The sequence below is a fragment of the Musca autumnalis genome, unplaced genomic scaffold (genome assembly GCF_047663935.1).
Source record: "Musca autumnalis isolate F117 unplaced genomic scaffold, ASM4766393v1 scaffold_1, whole genome shotgun sequence".
NCBI lineage: Eukaryota > Metazoa > Arthropoda > Insecta > Diptera > Muscidae > Musca > Musca autumnalis.
In genome coordinates this window covers 268,236,618-268,252,645 of record NW_027411644.1, presented here as the reverse complement: position 1 = coordinate 268,252,645, position 16,028 = coordinate 268,236,618, and the positions used below count along the sequence as shown (strand labels likewise).

At 35.3% G+C, this 16,028-nt stretch overlaps 1 protein-coding gene across 1 annotated transcript in view; it reads left to right on the top strand.

The window, feature by feature from the left end:
• The window catches only part of LOC141389530 (uncharacterized), a 1,388,168-nt gene that overhangs the window by 1,226,600 nt on the left and 145,540 nt on the right, over positions 1-16,028 (top strand). Inside the window, exon 6 of the mRNA XM_073961143.1 lies at positions 6,461-6,584. The gene's annotated coding sequence lies outside the window, so the exon portion shown is untranslated. The remainder of the gene's footprint in view (positions 1-6,460; positions 6,585-16,028) is intronic.

Below are 16,028 nucleotides of genomic sequence, written 5' to 3'. Positions count from 1 at the left end.
GTGGAACAATTATTATATAATGGATAGACGGACACACATAGCTAGATCGCTTTATCTCATCAAGCTATGAAAAGATGGCAAGGGGAGGGGGTCTACGACGAATACTTCGCGATGTTACACGAATATTGGAAAAAACAAACTTATAATACCCTTTCCACATTGTTTTGTAAAGTATAAATATTTTATTTTAAAAACATCCGTAAATTGTAGGAAAAGGTTGTAAAGGCCTGCGTGCATAAGATGCTCTGCCTGATTTCCTTGCTTTCCTGCTTCATTTTTGACATAATAAAAATAAAAGAATAAAGAAGGCGAGGAAATTTCGAACTGGGTTGCCCATTTCTTTTTTATTCCTTTATCAGAAGTAAGCAAGGTAAGCAGGCAAGGTATCTTATGCACGCAGGCCTTAAGTCCCTACAAAAATACAAAACTGTACAAGGAAAAGGTCGTAAGTCCAAAGACTTCCAATTATCTCCCAAACGCGATGGAATTTTATCAAACAAAGTACAGATATTGAAGCGGAATAAATAAGCGAAAAATACTGCCTTTACCACCATAATAAAATCTTTAATACAGAAAGCGCTGGAATGTACGACCTTTTCCGACGGAGCAGACGATATAAGAGAGCTAAATCCAAATCTGAACCGATTTCGATATAATTTGGCACATTTATTTCTATACCAAATTCCGTCACACATTCCAAATTTCATCGAAATTTGACACACATAGCGATTTTATTATAATTTGGCAAATTTTTTTCTAGACCGAATTCCCTTACACATTTCATGAAAATTAGAAATACATACATTCCGTAGTGGGGGTATCAAATACATGAAATGAGCCTGAAATATATGTGAGAGCGATATCTTAATCTTAAACCGATTCTCATCGAAAGCAATAGCGTTATTTTTTTTCTGAACAATGAAGGCCTCCTTCAATATTAACTCGAATATGATAATAAATGCAACCTGTACTTTGATTACAAAAATACATGGACAGACAGACATAATGTGATTCTATTTATATCCCCTAAAAGGAACTATTGATCTATCTCCTTTCCTTATGCATACTGCGTACAAATGCATAATAACCATTAGGTTATAATAAACGTTTTGAGTAACACACATCCGTACCTAAATATTTGCTAACGTTATTTAAATAAATCTTAACGCTACGTATTTTTATTCTCTTGGTATAACGACGCATAAATAGAATGACGATGTAATGGATGCCGTACTGTAGCATATTTCCAGGCTTTTTCATAATTAAATCTCAAGCTTGTACACTAAAACCTCGATTTGCACCTTTATATAATATTTATGGGGATTTCTGAGTGATATCGGACACATTGTCAAAATGAGATTTTTGATTTCCTTTATTTTTTCTGCGGTGATGCTGCTCATCAGCAACACATTTTAGTATATTTTCAGATCTTCCAGAGATATCGCGCCTTGAAAAGGTCGAATTCTTTAAAAACTATATGCAACGAAATACTCATAACTTTAATATTGGTCCAAATAGAAAAAAATGTTTTGTCTAAGGGAGTTTAGTAGTGGGTCCAAACATTGCACGTGGTAATATTTCCTCACGACATAGATCAGTTTCGACTAGGGATTACATCAGTCCACTAATCCGATTTCCATCACATACAAATTTGAGCAAAAAAGTTGACACAAGTGCAGTTTAATGAATCTTGTCGGATCGGTATGCATTTTTTGCAGCGGGTTGCGTTCGCGACCACTTTTGCGACGTTATAATTTTGCCGCTATCAGCCCAAATGACTGATTAGCACAACACCTTTTTCAGATTTAATTCGAAACATTCCAGTTGTAATTCGTATAATTTCATTTGTAATTCGATTATTCCTTTTGTCATTTGAAACAATTCAATTGTTATTCGTGAATTCTATTTGTAAATCGAATTATTCTATTTGTAATTTGAATTAGTCCATTTGTAATTCGAATTTTTCTATTTGAAATTTGAATTATTCTATTTGTAAATCGAAATTTTCTATTTGTAATTCGAATTATTCTATTTTTAAGTCGATTTTTTTTTCATTTGTAATTCGAATTGTTTTATTTGTAATTCGAATTACAAATGGAATTATAATTGGAATTACAAATGAAATAATTCGATTTGCAAATAAAATAATTCGAATTACAAATGGATAAATACAAATTACAAATGGAATAATTCGAATTACAAATGAAATTTTTCGAATTACAAATGGAATTCTCGAATTACAAATACAATTTTACGAACGACAAATGGAATTTTCGAATTACAACTAAAATGAGTCGAATTGCATCTGACAAATGGGAAAAAATCTTAGGATACCTTTCTCACAAAATTTCAAAATTTTTGCTTAAGTTTAGTTTAGGGGCTGTTCGAGGATTCTTTGCAGATTTTACCGAAAGTACTTCTTGTGTTCCTGTTTACAGCGATATAATGTATTTCGTAGGTAAGTCTTACATAATGGTCCAACACCCTAGGAAAACCCAGTGACCAACTAATGTTACTGATGCGCACGATGACTATCGAAAGGAATGATTGACATTGACCCAACCATTACGCTTTGTAATATGTATTTCTTTCACACACATATCATACTCGAATGTGGACTAATCTATCCAGTCATTCGGCTACCTCCTTTACAAAATGTCTAAATTTGTCTCAAATGTTTGGGATCCTTTTGAAATTTTTACAACAAGTAGACCTGGTGGATCATTTTGCGACAATATAATTTTTATCGGGGCAAGTCCATACTAATTAAGATAACGACTCTAAAGAAAAACCCTGAACTATAGCTCTTAATGTGAGTCCTCGATTTTGTCGAATCTTTGCATTTCGTAATCGTTCATCCAACCTTACGTCAAAAGAGAAAAAAAAACAAAGTTGGGAAAGCAAATAATGGGAATGTAGGGAAAATAGGAAAGTACTTTTGCATCTCATGAAAATCTTACATTTTTTTGAAAAAATAGTGGCTTTCGGATGGGTATAAGAAACTGCACGTGTACAAAATGTTTAATGTGTAGAACGCGTGTAACCTTTTATTCGAAATCTTTTGGGTATTATGTCCTCAATTTCTTTGAGTCAAGTTCGCGAGCACATAGCGCACATATATGCCTATAAATATTGGGTGTTATGTCCGAGTTCATTGACAGAAATTAGTTCGAAAAATTGTTAGATTTTGTTCGGGCACCCACACGAACTTGATCTATGCTGCTAGCATTTTCAATACTTTTATGTGGTTGTTGTTTTAACGCATTACGGCAAGGCTAAAACTAGGAATAGGTAATGAAAAGCAACAAACGATTTTTCAACTTTTCGATTTTGGTCTAAAATTTAAAATGCGATTTTTCGGTCTGGCGATTATTTCAGTTGTCCTAAAACTCGACATTCAACTTCTTCATAACCGCAAAAAATCGATTATAATCGACTATTAGTCGATTTTCGAGTTATCTTTTGAAACTGTAAAACTGCCAAGTTAACAATCAATGGGCAAACTCAAAAATCGATCACAAGATAATCGATTATGAGATTTTCCCTCTAGACAAAATTCGTCTACGATGTTTAGACTTTTGACTGAAAAAAGTCGAATAATCGAAAGTTGACTTACCAATCCCTAGCTGAAATATTACACGATGGTTGGCATGGAATGCGTTCTTCTTTTGTGGCAAAGTGGAATGCTACTGGCATTCAAAGCAGGGTACACATTGCCAGTTTTGAATGACAGCTTTGCTCAAATTATCGGTTGCTTGCTAGGTGGCCGTTCATTTTTGTCATTCATCATGCAACCACAAAATATATTTTCTGGTTGTAAGACAGTTATCGACAATTGCGAAAAAGCAACAATCAAAACTGACAATGTGTACTGCACTTAAGGGCTGACCCCCACTTGTAAATTTCTGAAATTCAAGCAAAAATTCAAGTCGATCGGAACAACATTGACTGAGATATGAGTGTTGGAAGGGAAAAATTCATTGTGATTGGTATGTAGCACAGAAACTTAAAACGTGTTTTTCTCAAATTACATTTTGAAAACGATACCAAGTGTAGCTCAAAACTAATACAAGGATTTTCGTATAATTTTGTGAGCTTGGTAAGGACATCAAAAAATAGTCCTTCATCGATCGATTTTATTTTCAATTTTGTTGCCCCTTTTATAATCAAAAACCTCAGTTTTTTAAGCCAACTATTGAAATTTTGATTTATGGGTCCACCATTTCCATAAAACCCAATATTAAAAGGACTAGATCTGTGAAGGACTAGATCTGTATGTTCTAAATACGCATACAAAAATATATGATGATCGATTCATTAGTTTTCGAGCTAGAATTGGCACTGCAAAACGCTTTAAAAAAACAGGTTTTGATAAACGGTCAATTCGCACAAAACTACATAAAATTTTTCAACAAGAAAACTTCAGAATGTAGATTTTTCTTGGAAAAAAAATCACGAAAATAATGCTTTAATTGGGCTTTACAACTGGGTTCACTCTGTATTTAAACAGGGTTTAAAATTCTAACGCCATATTAGCAAAAGCACAGAATATTTGCAGCTTTGCCTGCTAAAATTTAATCGAAATATGTTTAGCAACAATGAACAACGGCAACATGTAGCAACAAATTTCCCAAGAATATTGCCAGCGATGCTGATGCTATTTGATATTGTTGCTGTAATAAAAAAGCATCGGACACGCATACTCATATTTTGCAGCACACATGATCAACACATATCAGAAAAGAGAATAAGCAACAAAGTTTCAACGGCTTAAAGTCCATTTAGACTACGCTGGATTTAGCAATTATCTGGTTTTATTTGACATATGTGGTATGAAAATGACAACTTAAATCCACTGGATTTGCTAAATCCAGCATAGTCTAAATCAGCCATTAGCCATGTTTTCAGCAAACAATTATTTTTGAGATCAGGGTTACCAGTGTAATGCATTAAAAATCACGATATAATTAATTCCACTTTTTCTTTCAAAGGACATGTGAATTTTTAGTGAAGCCGTTCAAAATATATTTTTTTTTATTTTTAAACATTAATAATTAGTATTCTTTAGGTTCTACCATATGTTGGGGCATTTTGCCATTAAATGACACCTGTTTTATTACTGCGTTGGCAACTCCAATCACAAAAAACACCCTCTTTGGCTAAATCGCTGCGACGAATGGTCAGCCGACTGCTAAATATGTAGCGTGGTTGTCGATTATGCCTAACGAAAAAAAGATTAGGCGTAAAAAACGAAATAAGCAAAAATATACAAAAATAAATATGCGTTCGGTTGCTTATTTAGCCGTGTATGTGAATATTGTGTAGCAGTTGAAGTGTACAGCTAATGCTAATGTTTTTAGATGCTGGCTTTTAAACCCTGTATTTAAATATACCCAAGTATTTGCCGTTGGGCCATCTACATTTCATATGTAAAACATATTGATTTCTTTTCATTCGGAGTAAATGTACAACTTATTTACAGCATACTTTTTGGCATTACTGAGAAAAAATATGAAATATAAAAATGTGAAGAAATGTGAAGTTTATTGTTACCACAGACTAAATCCAATACCAATCCAGGCGATTTAAACGGGAAAACTCTAAATTATGCTCATGTTTTGGCTAATTAAGATCTTTATTCTGTTAGAAGGCTATATGGGACTACATCTTGGTGTAAACAAAATTATGCATTATTGTTTAAATTGATTTCGACCAGCTAAAACTTCCGTAACTTCATTAGAAATACATTGCAAACTAAAAATATTTTTAGGGGTAAATCAGATAAACCGGTTTAAAACAAAAACGTAGCGTTGCAACTATTGCAAGTTTTGAATCTTGTCGACGATGGAATGTTTTGTACACATTTCAGCAGCTGACCACCACTGAAGAGGAAACATAACATCCACAATTGAAGTCGACAAATAAATTTCAAGGTTATACTATACTGTTTTGGAAACAGTTTGTAATGAGTACAGTCATCAGAAGACCAACTTACCTTTCTTTCCATTTTCCCTTGAAGTGAAACATATTTTCTGGAACCAATTAAATTGTTCTTCGAAGAAATTTACAAATGCAGAATTTATATTAACGCTGTTTTGCATTGCTCTACACTCATTCTGGAAACATGCAATAATGCTGTTGACATTTGAAACGATGTGAGAAATTTGTCGTAGAAATCTATGAAAAGCAGACCACAACAAATTAAAACATACAGTTAGTCAACTAAATTATTGCAAAACCAAAATTATCACAACATTTTAAATAAAACAAGCTTTTAGTGGTATTAAATAAATAATATTATTAAAACATTTGTTAAAAGTTTAATTCTTACACATGTTTATTAATAAAATAAAACAAAAAATAGCTAAATTTCACTAAAAATGTTCCTAAAATGTATAAAAGAAAACCACTAATTTCTCCTATTGTCAACTAAATGTTTGCAAAATTTTCAATTTTTCAGTCTTACACGGTTTTTCTGGAAAAGTTGGTCCTAATATTTCGTATGTCCATCTCGGGTGTCAATAACAGCTTGAAAACGTCGCGGACTTGCTTGATACACACCCCCATGGTACAATCATTACAAGGTAGGCCATAACAAACAGCTGATTACAATTTTTTCTATTAGTTTGCTTATTCTTTCAAATCATTATACACAATTTGTATATGTATGCGCATTTATTTTGAAAAATATGACAAAATATTTTAAACATATTAAAATTCAGTCGGAATGAAAATTTTTATTACAACATTTATTAAAATGAAATTCATCAACATTGTGATGAAACAAACTTTTGAACATACACAGAAGCTGACTCTGTAAAAAAAACTTGGCCTTCCATTCATTTTATGGCGTTTTTATTTAATGTCCCTACAAATCAAATAAACAGTACAACCTGTTGCATATTCGTTTATAGTAATTCTGACAGAATAAGCAAATACACCCAGGCCATGTTTTTCACAATTTTTTCGAACATGACCTACACTCTAGATTATTGTACCATGCACACCCCCACACCATAATCAGGGTTTCGGAGTCGAGGTATTTTTGGCTCGACTCCGACTCCAGGCGAATTTTTTTCACGACTCCGGCTCCGACTCCGTGTCGACTCCGAATGAATTCCTGTACCACTAAAAATGAATAAAATGTGCAAAATTTTTTAATTATTTCCTATATTTTGGCCTATATAGGCTAATGTGTTGGTTTTTCCTTACATATTCATTAGGAAGGACATTCGTTCGAATACATTCGATCATATCAATATCGTTTCGGCCGAATTTTACGAATGTTTCTGTCGGTTTTCCTTTTTTTGCATGAGAATATTCTGGACGGAATTCTTCCGCGTGAGAAAATCTTAATCATGACCAAGTTTCAAACTGGATGTAAACCAACAATTTAGTGTGCTTAGTCTTAAAAGGAGATCCACAGTTGTAAAGCTCAATAAAAGCAATTTTTTTCGAGAACACTACGTAACTTTTTGGCAGATTTTTTTCTCCATCTGAAAGAGAAAAATATTACGAAATTTTGAGGCAGTCTACGAAACCCAGCTTTTATTAAAGCATTTTGCGGTGCCAACTCTAGCTCGAAAACTAATAAACCAATTGTCATATATTTTTGTGGCCGATTTCGAGAAAAACACAGTTTATATGCTGAATACAACATAAAATAAATTGTTTCCATCCAATTCTCATACTCAGGCACTATTGTTCCGATCGACTTAAAAATTTGAAATTTATAAGTAGGGATCACCCCTTAAACTAAAGTTCAGCGCTAACATTTTGAACTTTGGTGTGGAGTGGATAATTTTATTGAAATATTTGAGATATATTGTGGACACCACCCAGCACGTAGGCAGATGGATGTCTTCTGGAACTGAAAAATTAGCACACTGAGATTTCGTGCATGAACATATTCTACAAAAATGTTGATAGGAAAATTTTATGTATGGTCAGTCTAGGACAAGTAATCGATATTGTCATATTTTCATTGTCCTTTATCACTTTTACCCGATCCTTTTTTCATGAAAAACTATATGATTATGTATTTTATTGAATTTCGTATAAGCTATTGATTGTGTAGAAAACTCGGATACACATGAACTAAATCTGTTCCTGGCGAATGGATCCGGTTATTTGAATGTCTACATTTAAAGCCCTCATTGAGTATATAATGAATCCTAGAAGAAAGATTCGCCGTTTGTCAGACAACTGAGTTATGGGGGGATGAATCTATCGTTGACCAACAACAAATTTATGATGCGTTGATTCAGAAGCGTAACCCTCCGAATTTCATGTATAGTTAATAGATTATGCGACCTTTACCGAAATACATAAACATACGATTTTTTTTGAGAAAGTAATGGGTAAAACTGATAAAGGACAATGAAATATGGATTTCTTGGATATGGGAAACCTACATATAATTTTCGATGGAACATTTTTGTCAAAAATTTCATTTTGTTTTACTTTTTGAGTTCAAGAACAAAAAGGACATCGAAGGAACTAAGGTAGAAGGACAGCATATCCGACAGAAAGGTTCCTGATTCTATTTAATTGAAAACATGTCATCTAAAAATGATGAAACAATATCTCGAAACAGAGATATAAAGCTATTTTCTCAATGATTGATGGGGGTCAATCAAAAAATTCATTATGTCATAACTCAGATATTTCAGCTATGGGATCCTTTGGGGTTTTCAATTAGGGTTTTTATCCCGAAAAGGAATTTTTCCACCCCCAGATCTTGACTTCCATTTTGTGCCACATGGTATTCAGTATGATTTCCCATAGAGACCACAATGTCTTTAATAGAAGACAAGGATAACTTCTCATAAAAACAAGATGAGAATACCAATAGAACTTTGTGAGAATACCAGTAAGACTTCTGACGAAAGAAGTTAAAGGTCCAATCTTAATTCGATTGTCATAGAACTTTACTTTTGTTTGAAAAATGTAAAAAATCAATTAGATCAACAAAATAGGGATGAATAGACTACACTTCAGAGGATAGTAAATATCCTATGAATTTTCCTTTAACTTAGTATAATTTACCGTTTGCAAATATGTTTTCTTATACCTTCCTTTTAAAAAATAATAAGTTTAACAAAAATTTCTTGTTCCAAATTTAATGTTATATTTCTATAACGTGGAAAAAAATTTGCCCGGAGTCGGAGTCGAGTTATTTTTTTCGACTCCGACTCCAGCAAAATTGCTCGACTCCGACTCGTAGACTCCGACTCCGAAACCCTGACCATAACTGACAGTTTTCCGGTATATGATGTTGTATACAGATCTCAGCTTATGAGAGGTGATTTTAGCGGTATCTCTGGCGGATTTACCATTATTATAATTGAAATAGACCAAATGTAGCATATTTTCCGAAACCTGTTTACCTGACTTTCTCTTTTTCTGAATATACCGTCTCTGTTACACACACAACAATTAATTTATGATCAAAAATTATGGATGTACCACATACAATAAAAGTCATAAAAAACCCTTAATTGCAAAAAATCGCAGTGAAAATCCCACGATTTTATTAGATATTCATTTTGCAATTATTTAGTTGATATCACATAAAACAGGTACTTATACTTTTGCCCATTGTTTTTGTTATTTCCGACCGATTTCAGCATTTATTTGCTTGTAACAGGCAAATCAACAGATATCAACAAAAACCCCAACATTATTGCAAGAATTTCTTCTTGTAATTCCTAATTAAAAATGTAAGCTTTTAAAATTTCATCGTTTGTAATACTTTTGTTGACTAACTGTAAATATTTTGTAGTTTTTAACATTGAATTTTCTCACTTTGTATCTATCATTAGAAATTATAAAATTACTTACTTAACTGGCCCATTACAGAACATTTGTTCCATAGACCGAACTAAGAAAATATCTCCAATTCTCTCTATTTAGTGTTTCGCTTTCTGGAATACTGCGCCTTGTCATCTTTTGATCCACTTGTTTGCGCCATCTATTCTTTTTTCTGTCAATTCTGCGTGGCCCGAATTTATACGCCTTTTTAGGGGGTCATCATCGCTCATTCTTATGATATGACCTAGCCTACGCAATCGCTGCATCTTGACACGTTTATCTATACTGATGTCTTTGTATAGTTGATACAGCTCGTTGATACAGCTCGTGTCGATATTCACCGTTAACGCAGATTGGTCCGTAGATCTTTCGAAGAACTTTTCTCTCATACAAGCCAAGCACTGCCTTATCTGCTTGCGCAAGTACCCAGGCTTCGGAACCATACATCAGCACGGGTAGTATCAGTGTTTTGTAAAGCGTTATTTTTGTTTGACGAGTTGTGGCTTTGTTTTTAAAGTGCTTACTTAAGCCAAAGTAGAATCTGTTGGCCAATACAATTCTTCTTTTTATTTCACAATTGATGTCGTTTGTTGTGTTTGCGGCGGTGCCGAAATTATAGGAACCAACTTCCACTGTTGGTCCGATCTCAATGGACGCATTGCGCGTCGACACCATCAGCTTGGTCTTCTCGCCGTTTACCGCCAGACCCACTTTAGCAGATTCTCCTTCGACCTTCCTAAAGGTATCGGTTACTTATTTTACTGATCGTCCCATGATGTCTATATCATCAGCATAAGCAAGTAAGATGTGGCTATTGGTTTAGATCAGAGTAAGGAAAAAAATTTGTTGGGTCTCCCTTGTGCTCTCAATGAGCGTAAATTTGCTGATGCTCACAACGTGTTAGCATCTACCCAGGGTGTGAGCGATAACCAATTTACGCTTACTTAGAGCACAGGGTCTCTCTTGTGAGTCACAATGTCTTCCACTAGTTATTGTGCCACTTCTTTTGACGTTTGCCTCTCGTATAACCTTTTCTAGCAGGATGTTGAAAAGATCACACAAACCTCTTTTGGTACACTTCGGAGAGGTTAATTCCCAATTTAAATGAGGATCTCTTGTCAGTTAGAGTCATTTTACAAAGCCGAATGAGTTTTGCGGGGATACCAAATTCAGACATGGCTTGTAATACCTATGAACGTAGCGGGCTGTCGAAGGCAGCTTTATAATCGACAAAAAGGTGGTAGGTGTTGAACTGCATCTCTTGGGTCTTCTCCAGGATTTGCCGCAAGGTAAATATCTGGTCGATGGTGGACTTGCCAGATCTAAAGCCGCATTGTTAAGGTCCAATTATTTAGTTGACCATGGGCTTTAGTCGTTCGCACAATATCCCTGACACGATCTTGTAGGCAATCGGGAGTAGACTTATGCCCCTATAGTTAGAGCATACAGTCTTATCTCCTTTCTTATGGACAGGACACAGGATGCTCAGGATCCAATAGTCGGGTACGCGTTCTTCCTGCCAGATGGAGCTAACTAGCTGATGCATACATCTTATCAGCGTGTCGCCTCCGGTTTTAAACAGCTGGGCTGGTAGGCCATCAGCTCATGCTGCCTTATTATTCTTCAGCCGGTTTATTGCTGTCTTAACCTCATCTTGGCCGGGTGGTATACATTCTATACCATCTTCTGGGATTGGATCTGTGGTATCTTCGTCGACTTCGCTACTTTTGAATACCAACAGTTTGGAAAAATGTTCTTTCCATATCCTTAGCACACTATCTGCATCAGTTACCAAATTACCTTTCTGGTCTCTACAGGAGGATGTACCAGTGCCAAAGCCATCAGTTTGATGTTTCACTCTTTGGTAGAATTTTCGGACTTCATTCTGTCTCCTGCACATCTCGATTTGTTCAAACTCAAGCTTTTTCATCTCTCTCTTTTTACTGCGGAAAAGACGTTTCTCCTCTCTCCTTTCCTCCCGATACCTCTCTCGTGGGCTACGCGTTGCTACTGATTGTAAAATAGCCCTATATGCCGCATTTTTCTCTTCGGTAGCAGCACGACACTCCTGGTCATACCATGGATTCCTTGGTGGAGGTCTCTGGTAGCCAAGTACTGATTTCGCGTCTGTTTGCATGGAGTGGGCAATGTTTTGCCATTGTCCTGATCTGTTATCGGAACGAGTAGTGCTTTGATTAAGCAATTGGGCCAGTTGAGTGGAATATGCAGTGGCTATCTGTTGTGATTGAAGCTCACCGATGTCCAACTTCCGTGTTGTGTCTGTTCGCACTTTGTTTGCTACGTTTAATCTGGTACGTACCTTTGCTGCAACACGGTAGTGGTCCGAGTCTATGTTCACACCTCGAAACGATCGTATATCCAACACGCTCGATGCATGTCTTCCATAACGTTGTGATCAATTTGATTTTTTGTTCTTTGATCTGGCGACAGCCAGGTGCACTTTTGAATATCGAGATGCTTAAATCTGGTACTGTTAACCACCATGTTTTTTGCAACTGCAAAGTCTATCAGCCTCATACCATTGTCAGATGTTTCTTTGTGGAGACTGAATTTTCCGACTGTTGGGCCAAAGATATTCTCCTTTCCAATTTTGGCATTGAAATCGTCTAGTATAATTTTAATGTCATGGGCAGAGCAACGGACATAAGTTTCTTCTAAGCGCTCATAAAATATATCATTGGTCTGTTCGTCCTCGTCTTCAGTGGGAGCATGAGCGCAAATAAAGCTGATGTTGAAGAATTTAGCTTTTAATCGAATTGCAACGAGTCTTTCATTCACTGGGGTGAAGCTGGAGACCAGATGTTTTAACTTCCGAACAACTAAATATTCGCAACCAAACTCATGCTTTGTGTCATGACAGCTATAATGCAGTGCGTCACGCCTTTCCCAATCCATCGCATTTCCTGTATGGCAGTAATGTCGACTTGTACAAATGCGTAAACTGCACCTTATCTATAAAGAGTGCGAACATTCTAGATGCCGATTCGCTGATCATGGTCCTTAAAACCTTTGCGGGGTTCGTCAACTTTAGAGGGATTTGTTTTTCTTTTCTTTCGTTTTTTCATAGTAGACTGCTTTTTTCTAGGGGAGGGTTATTAACCCGACGCCCAAACCCAAGTTTTTAACGTTCTAATGGTTGATCGTGGGTCACATTTTAACTCACTACCTTTAACGGGTGTTAAAGACAGCTACCCCTAGTGACACTACGGGGAGGTCAGTCTCCCCTTGAGATGAAAGAGGAACCAAGATAAATCCTGGACTTTACCATGTTAAAGCCGGTTAGGACCATTCCTTGGTATCTTTCATCCCCTACGTCACCCAAATTATAAAATTATTTGCCACAATTTTTTGAAGCCACTATACGTAGATATATAATTGAACACACGCTTTAGAACCACATACAGTGGAGGTCAGCTTATTAGGGGCAATAAATACGTTCAATATTTAAAGATGTGAACATTTTTACGAAAAAAATGTATATATGTATAAGGTATTTATATGGTCTAGGACCATACTTATGGTGTTCACTGTAGCTTTGTTTTGATGAAGTTTTGGCCTGTGGTCCGCAGTATGTACATTTGTACATATTTACACACATACAAACAACCCGCGGCCGCTAGCTATTAACCTATTGCCCTCCATCCAATGAATCCTGGAAACTGTCAACATTAAAAGTAGTGCCAAGAGCAGCAATCGTTCAGTTCGTCAGGATGTTTTAAAGCGTATAACTAAACGTTTAACATTTACATACATACAAGTTAAAGAGTCATAATAGTTAAAACGATAAACACCTTGTTAAACATTAAGAACAGAAATTAAATACAAGTATGAAAAGCGTTAAGTTCGGTAGGGCCGAACTTTTTATACCCTCCACCACAAATTTCAGCCATTTCGTTGGATTAATGTACCCACAAACTTCAAAATACCGAAAATCGGAAGTTACCGTTCTATGGGGGCTATATGATGGCGTGGACCTAAACCTACAAATTTCTGGGGGAAAGTGTTATACCCCCAACGAAGACTTAATACCAAATTTCAGCCCTTTCGGTGTGATAATGAGGTTAAACCCTTCAAAATACCGAAAATCGGGAGATATCGTCCTATGGGGGGTATATCAAAACGTGGACCTATATAAACATTTTATAGTAGAAATGTTTCGTAGCCTCTGGAAACACAAAGTCACAACTGATTCTGTTGTCAAATGGCACTAATACATTCAAAATATATTAAAATGACGCGTACTTTATATGGGGCATTATATGAGGGCTACACCAAAACGTGGACTTATATAAACCAACTTTGGTAGGAATGTTTTTTGGCCTCTGGAGACACAAAGTACCAAATAACAACCAATTCGGCGGTAAAATGGGACTAATATCTTAAAAATTCCTTAAAACGACGACGCGTCACGCGTCATTTTGTATGAGGGCTATACGAAAGCGTGGATCTACATAGCCCGTTTTCAATACCAAAAGTCCTACATACATATAATAGATTTGCATCCACCTACGTCAATCCATTCGGACGCTAGAGTGATTTCCACAGACGGACGGACATGGCTATATCGATGTAGAATTGCACGCTGATCAAGAATATATATAGTTTGTGGGGTCTACAATGATTATTTCGAGTAGTTACAAACGGAATGACAAACTTAATATACCCCCATCCTATGGTGGAGGGTATAACAAGAAAAGTACATTTTGTTACATTAACAATCACAAAGTTAAACATTGAACACAAAACATTGAAGTTAATATATACACGAAAACAACAAGTACAAATTAAATAAATAATTAAAATTTTTTTCTAACTAAAATATTGCTCTGTGTAAAATTTCCTACTCAAAACCACAATTTGCATTAAAAATTAACCCAGAACTTGCAGTCCCCCATATAAATAAAACTTACCTCTAGTTAAAACTTACCTTAAAAAATTGTGCTAAATAAAACATAAACCCTCTATTAAAAATACTTAAAATGTACACCACTGTACATAAAAACCTAATTGAATTAAATCTCCAAAGATTAAAAGTTAAAAACTATTGTGAATCGAAAACCTACATTTTGCTATTTAAAATCCTAAAATTGAATTAAAACCTAAGCATTTTGTACATACACACACACTCCACACAACTTGAATTACCAATAAAACCAAACATTGAAAAATTGCAAAAATACATTCACACATACTTATAATTTCTAAAAGGAAAAACATAAAAAGGTTTGTAACTAAACAGTATAGGTATAAGAACTATCTAGGTCAATAAGTAATTTAGGGATACATGTACTCGTAGTATTAGAGCGGCAAAGTGTATGGTTTGGAATGATGTCTGGGTTTACAAAAAAAGATAATTAGGAGGGTTGGCGTTTTTTGTTTGGGATGACGACTTCTATTTTGTTTTTCAAAATAGTCAGGCTTAATCCCATAGTCGTTGTTTTAATATTTTATTAAAACAACTTTAATTTATTAGTGGGAACAAATTGGCGATGTTTACCAAGGGGTAAGGCAGGGAATACTATAGTTTCATATCTCGCCACAGATCTTCATCAGTTCCCTTATTTCGTGTTTTTCAACAAGAAACAAGGTATAACCCAAGTGTCAATTTCTAGCTCAAATAGATACGTGCGCAAAGAAACACTCTGATCGAGAATTTCTTTGGCACTACCTAAACTCTAGCAACTTCACTTGCAACCAAATTTTTTTTTCTACTAATAAATTAAAGTTGTTTTAATAAAATATTAAAACAACGACTATGGGATTAAGCCTGACTATTTTGAAAAACAAAAAAGATAATTTTTGTTATAGCGTGACAAATATGCCTTACAGCAAGCATGGTCACATTTGGCACGGCGGTGCCGATGATTTTCGGCAATTTAGAGGGTACAAAACAGAACAAATGTTTTGATTTATAGCTTGCGTGAATACAAACTTACTAACACACTGTTATAAGTTGCCAATATTTTGAATACATTCACATTTTTTCTGTTCTCTTTTTTGTCATGCATGCCTTACAGAAAAGAGACATGGTTTGACTCAGATCCAGCGAACATTTTTTATCGCCCATTACCCGAAGCAGTCACTCCCAGGCGATAGAAATGCACATCCGCGATCTCGCATTCTAATTGAAGTAGACACACCGTTCGGGAAGAAATGAACCACGTCCACGACACTACTTGTAAATGCCGCTTTCG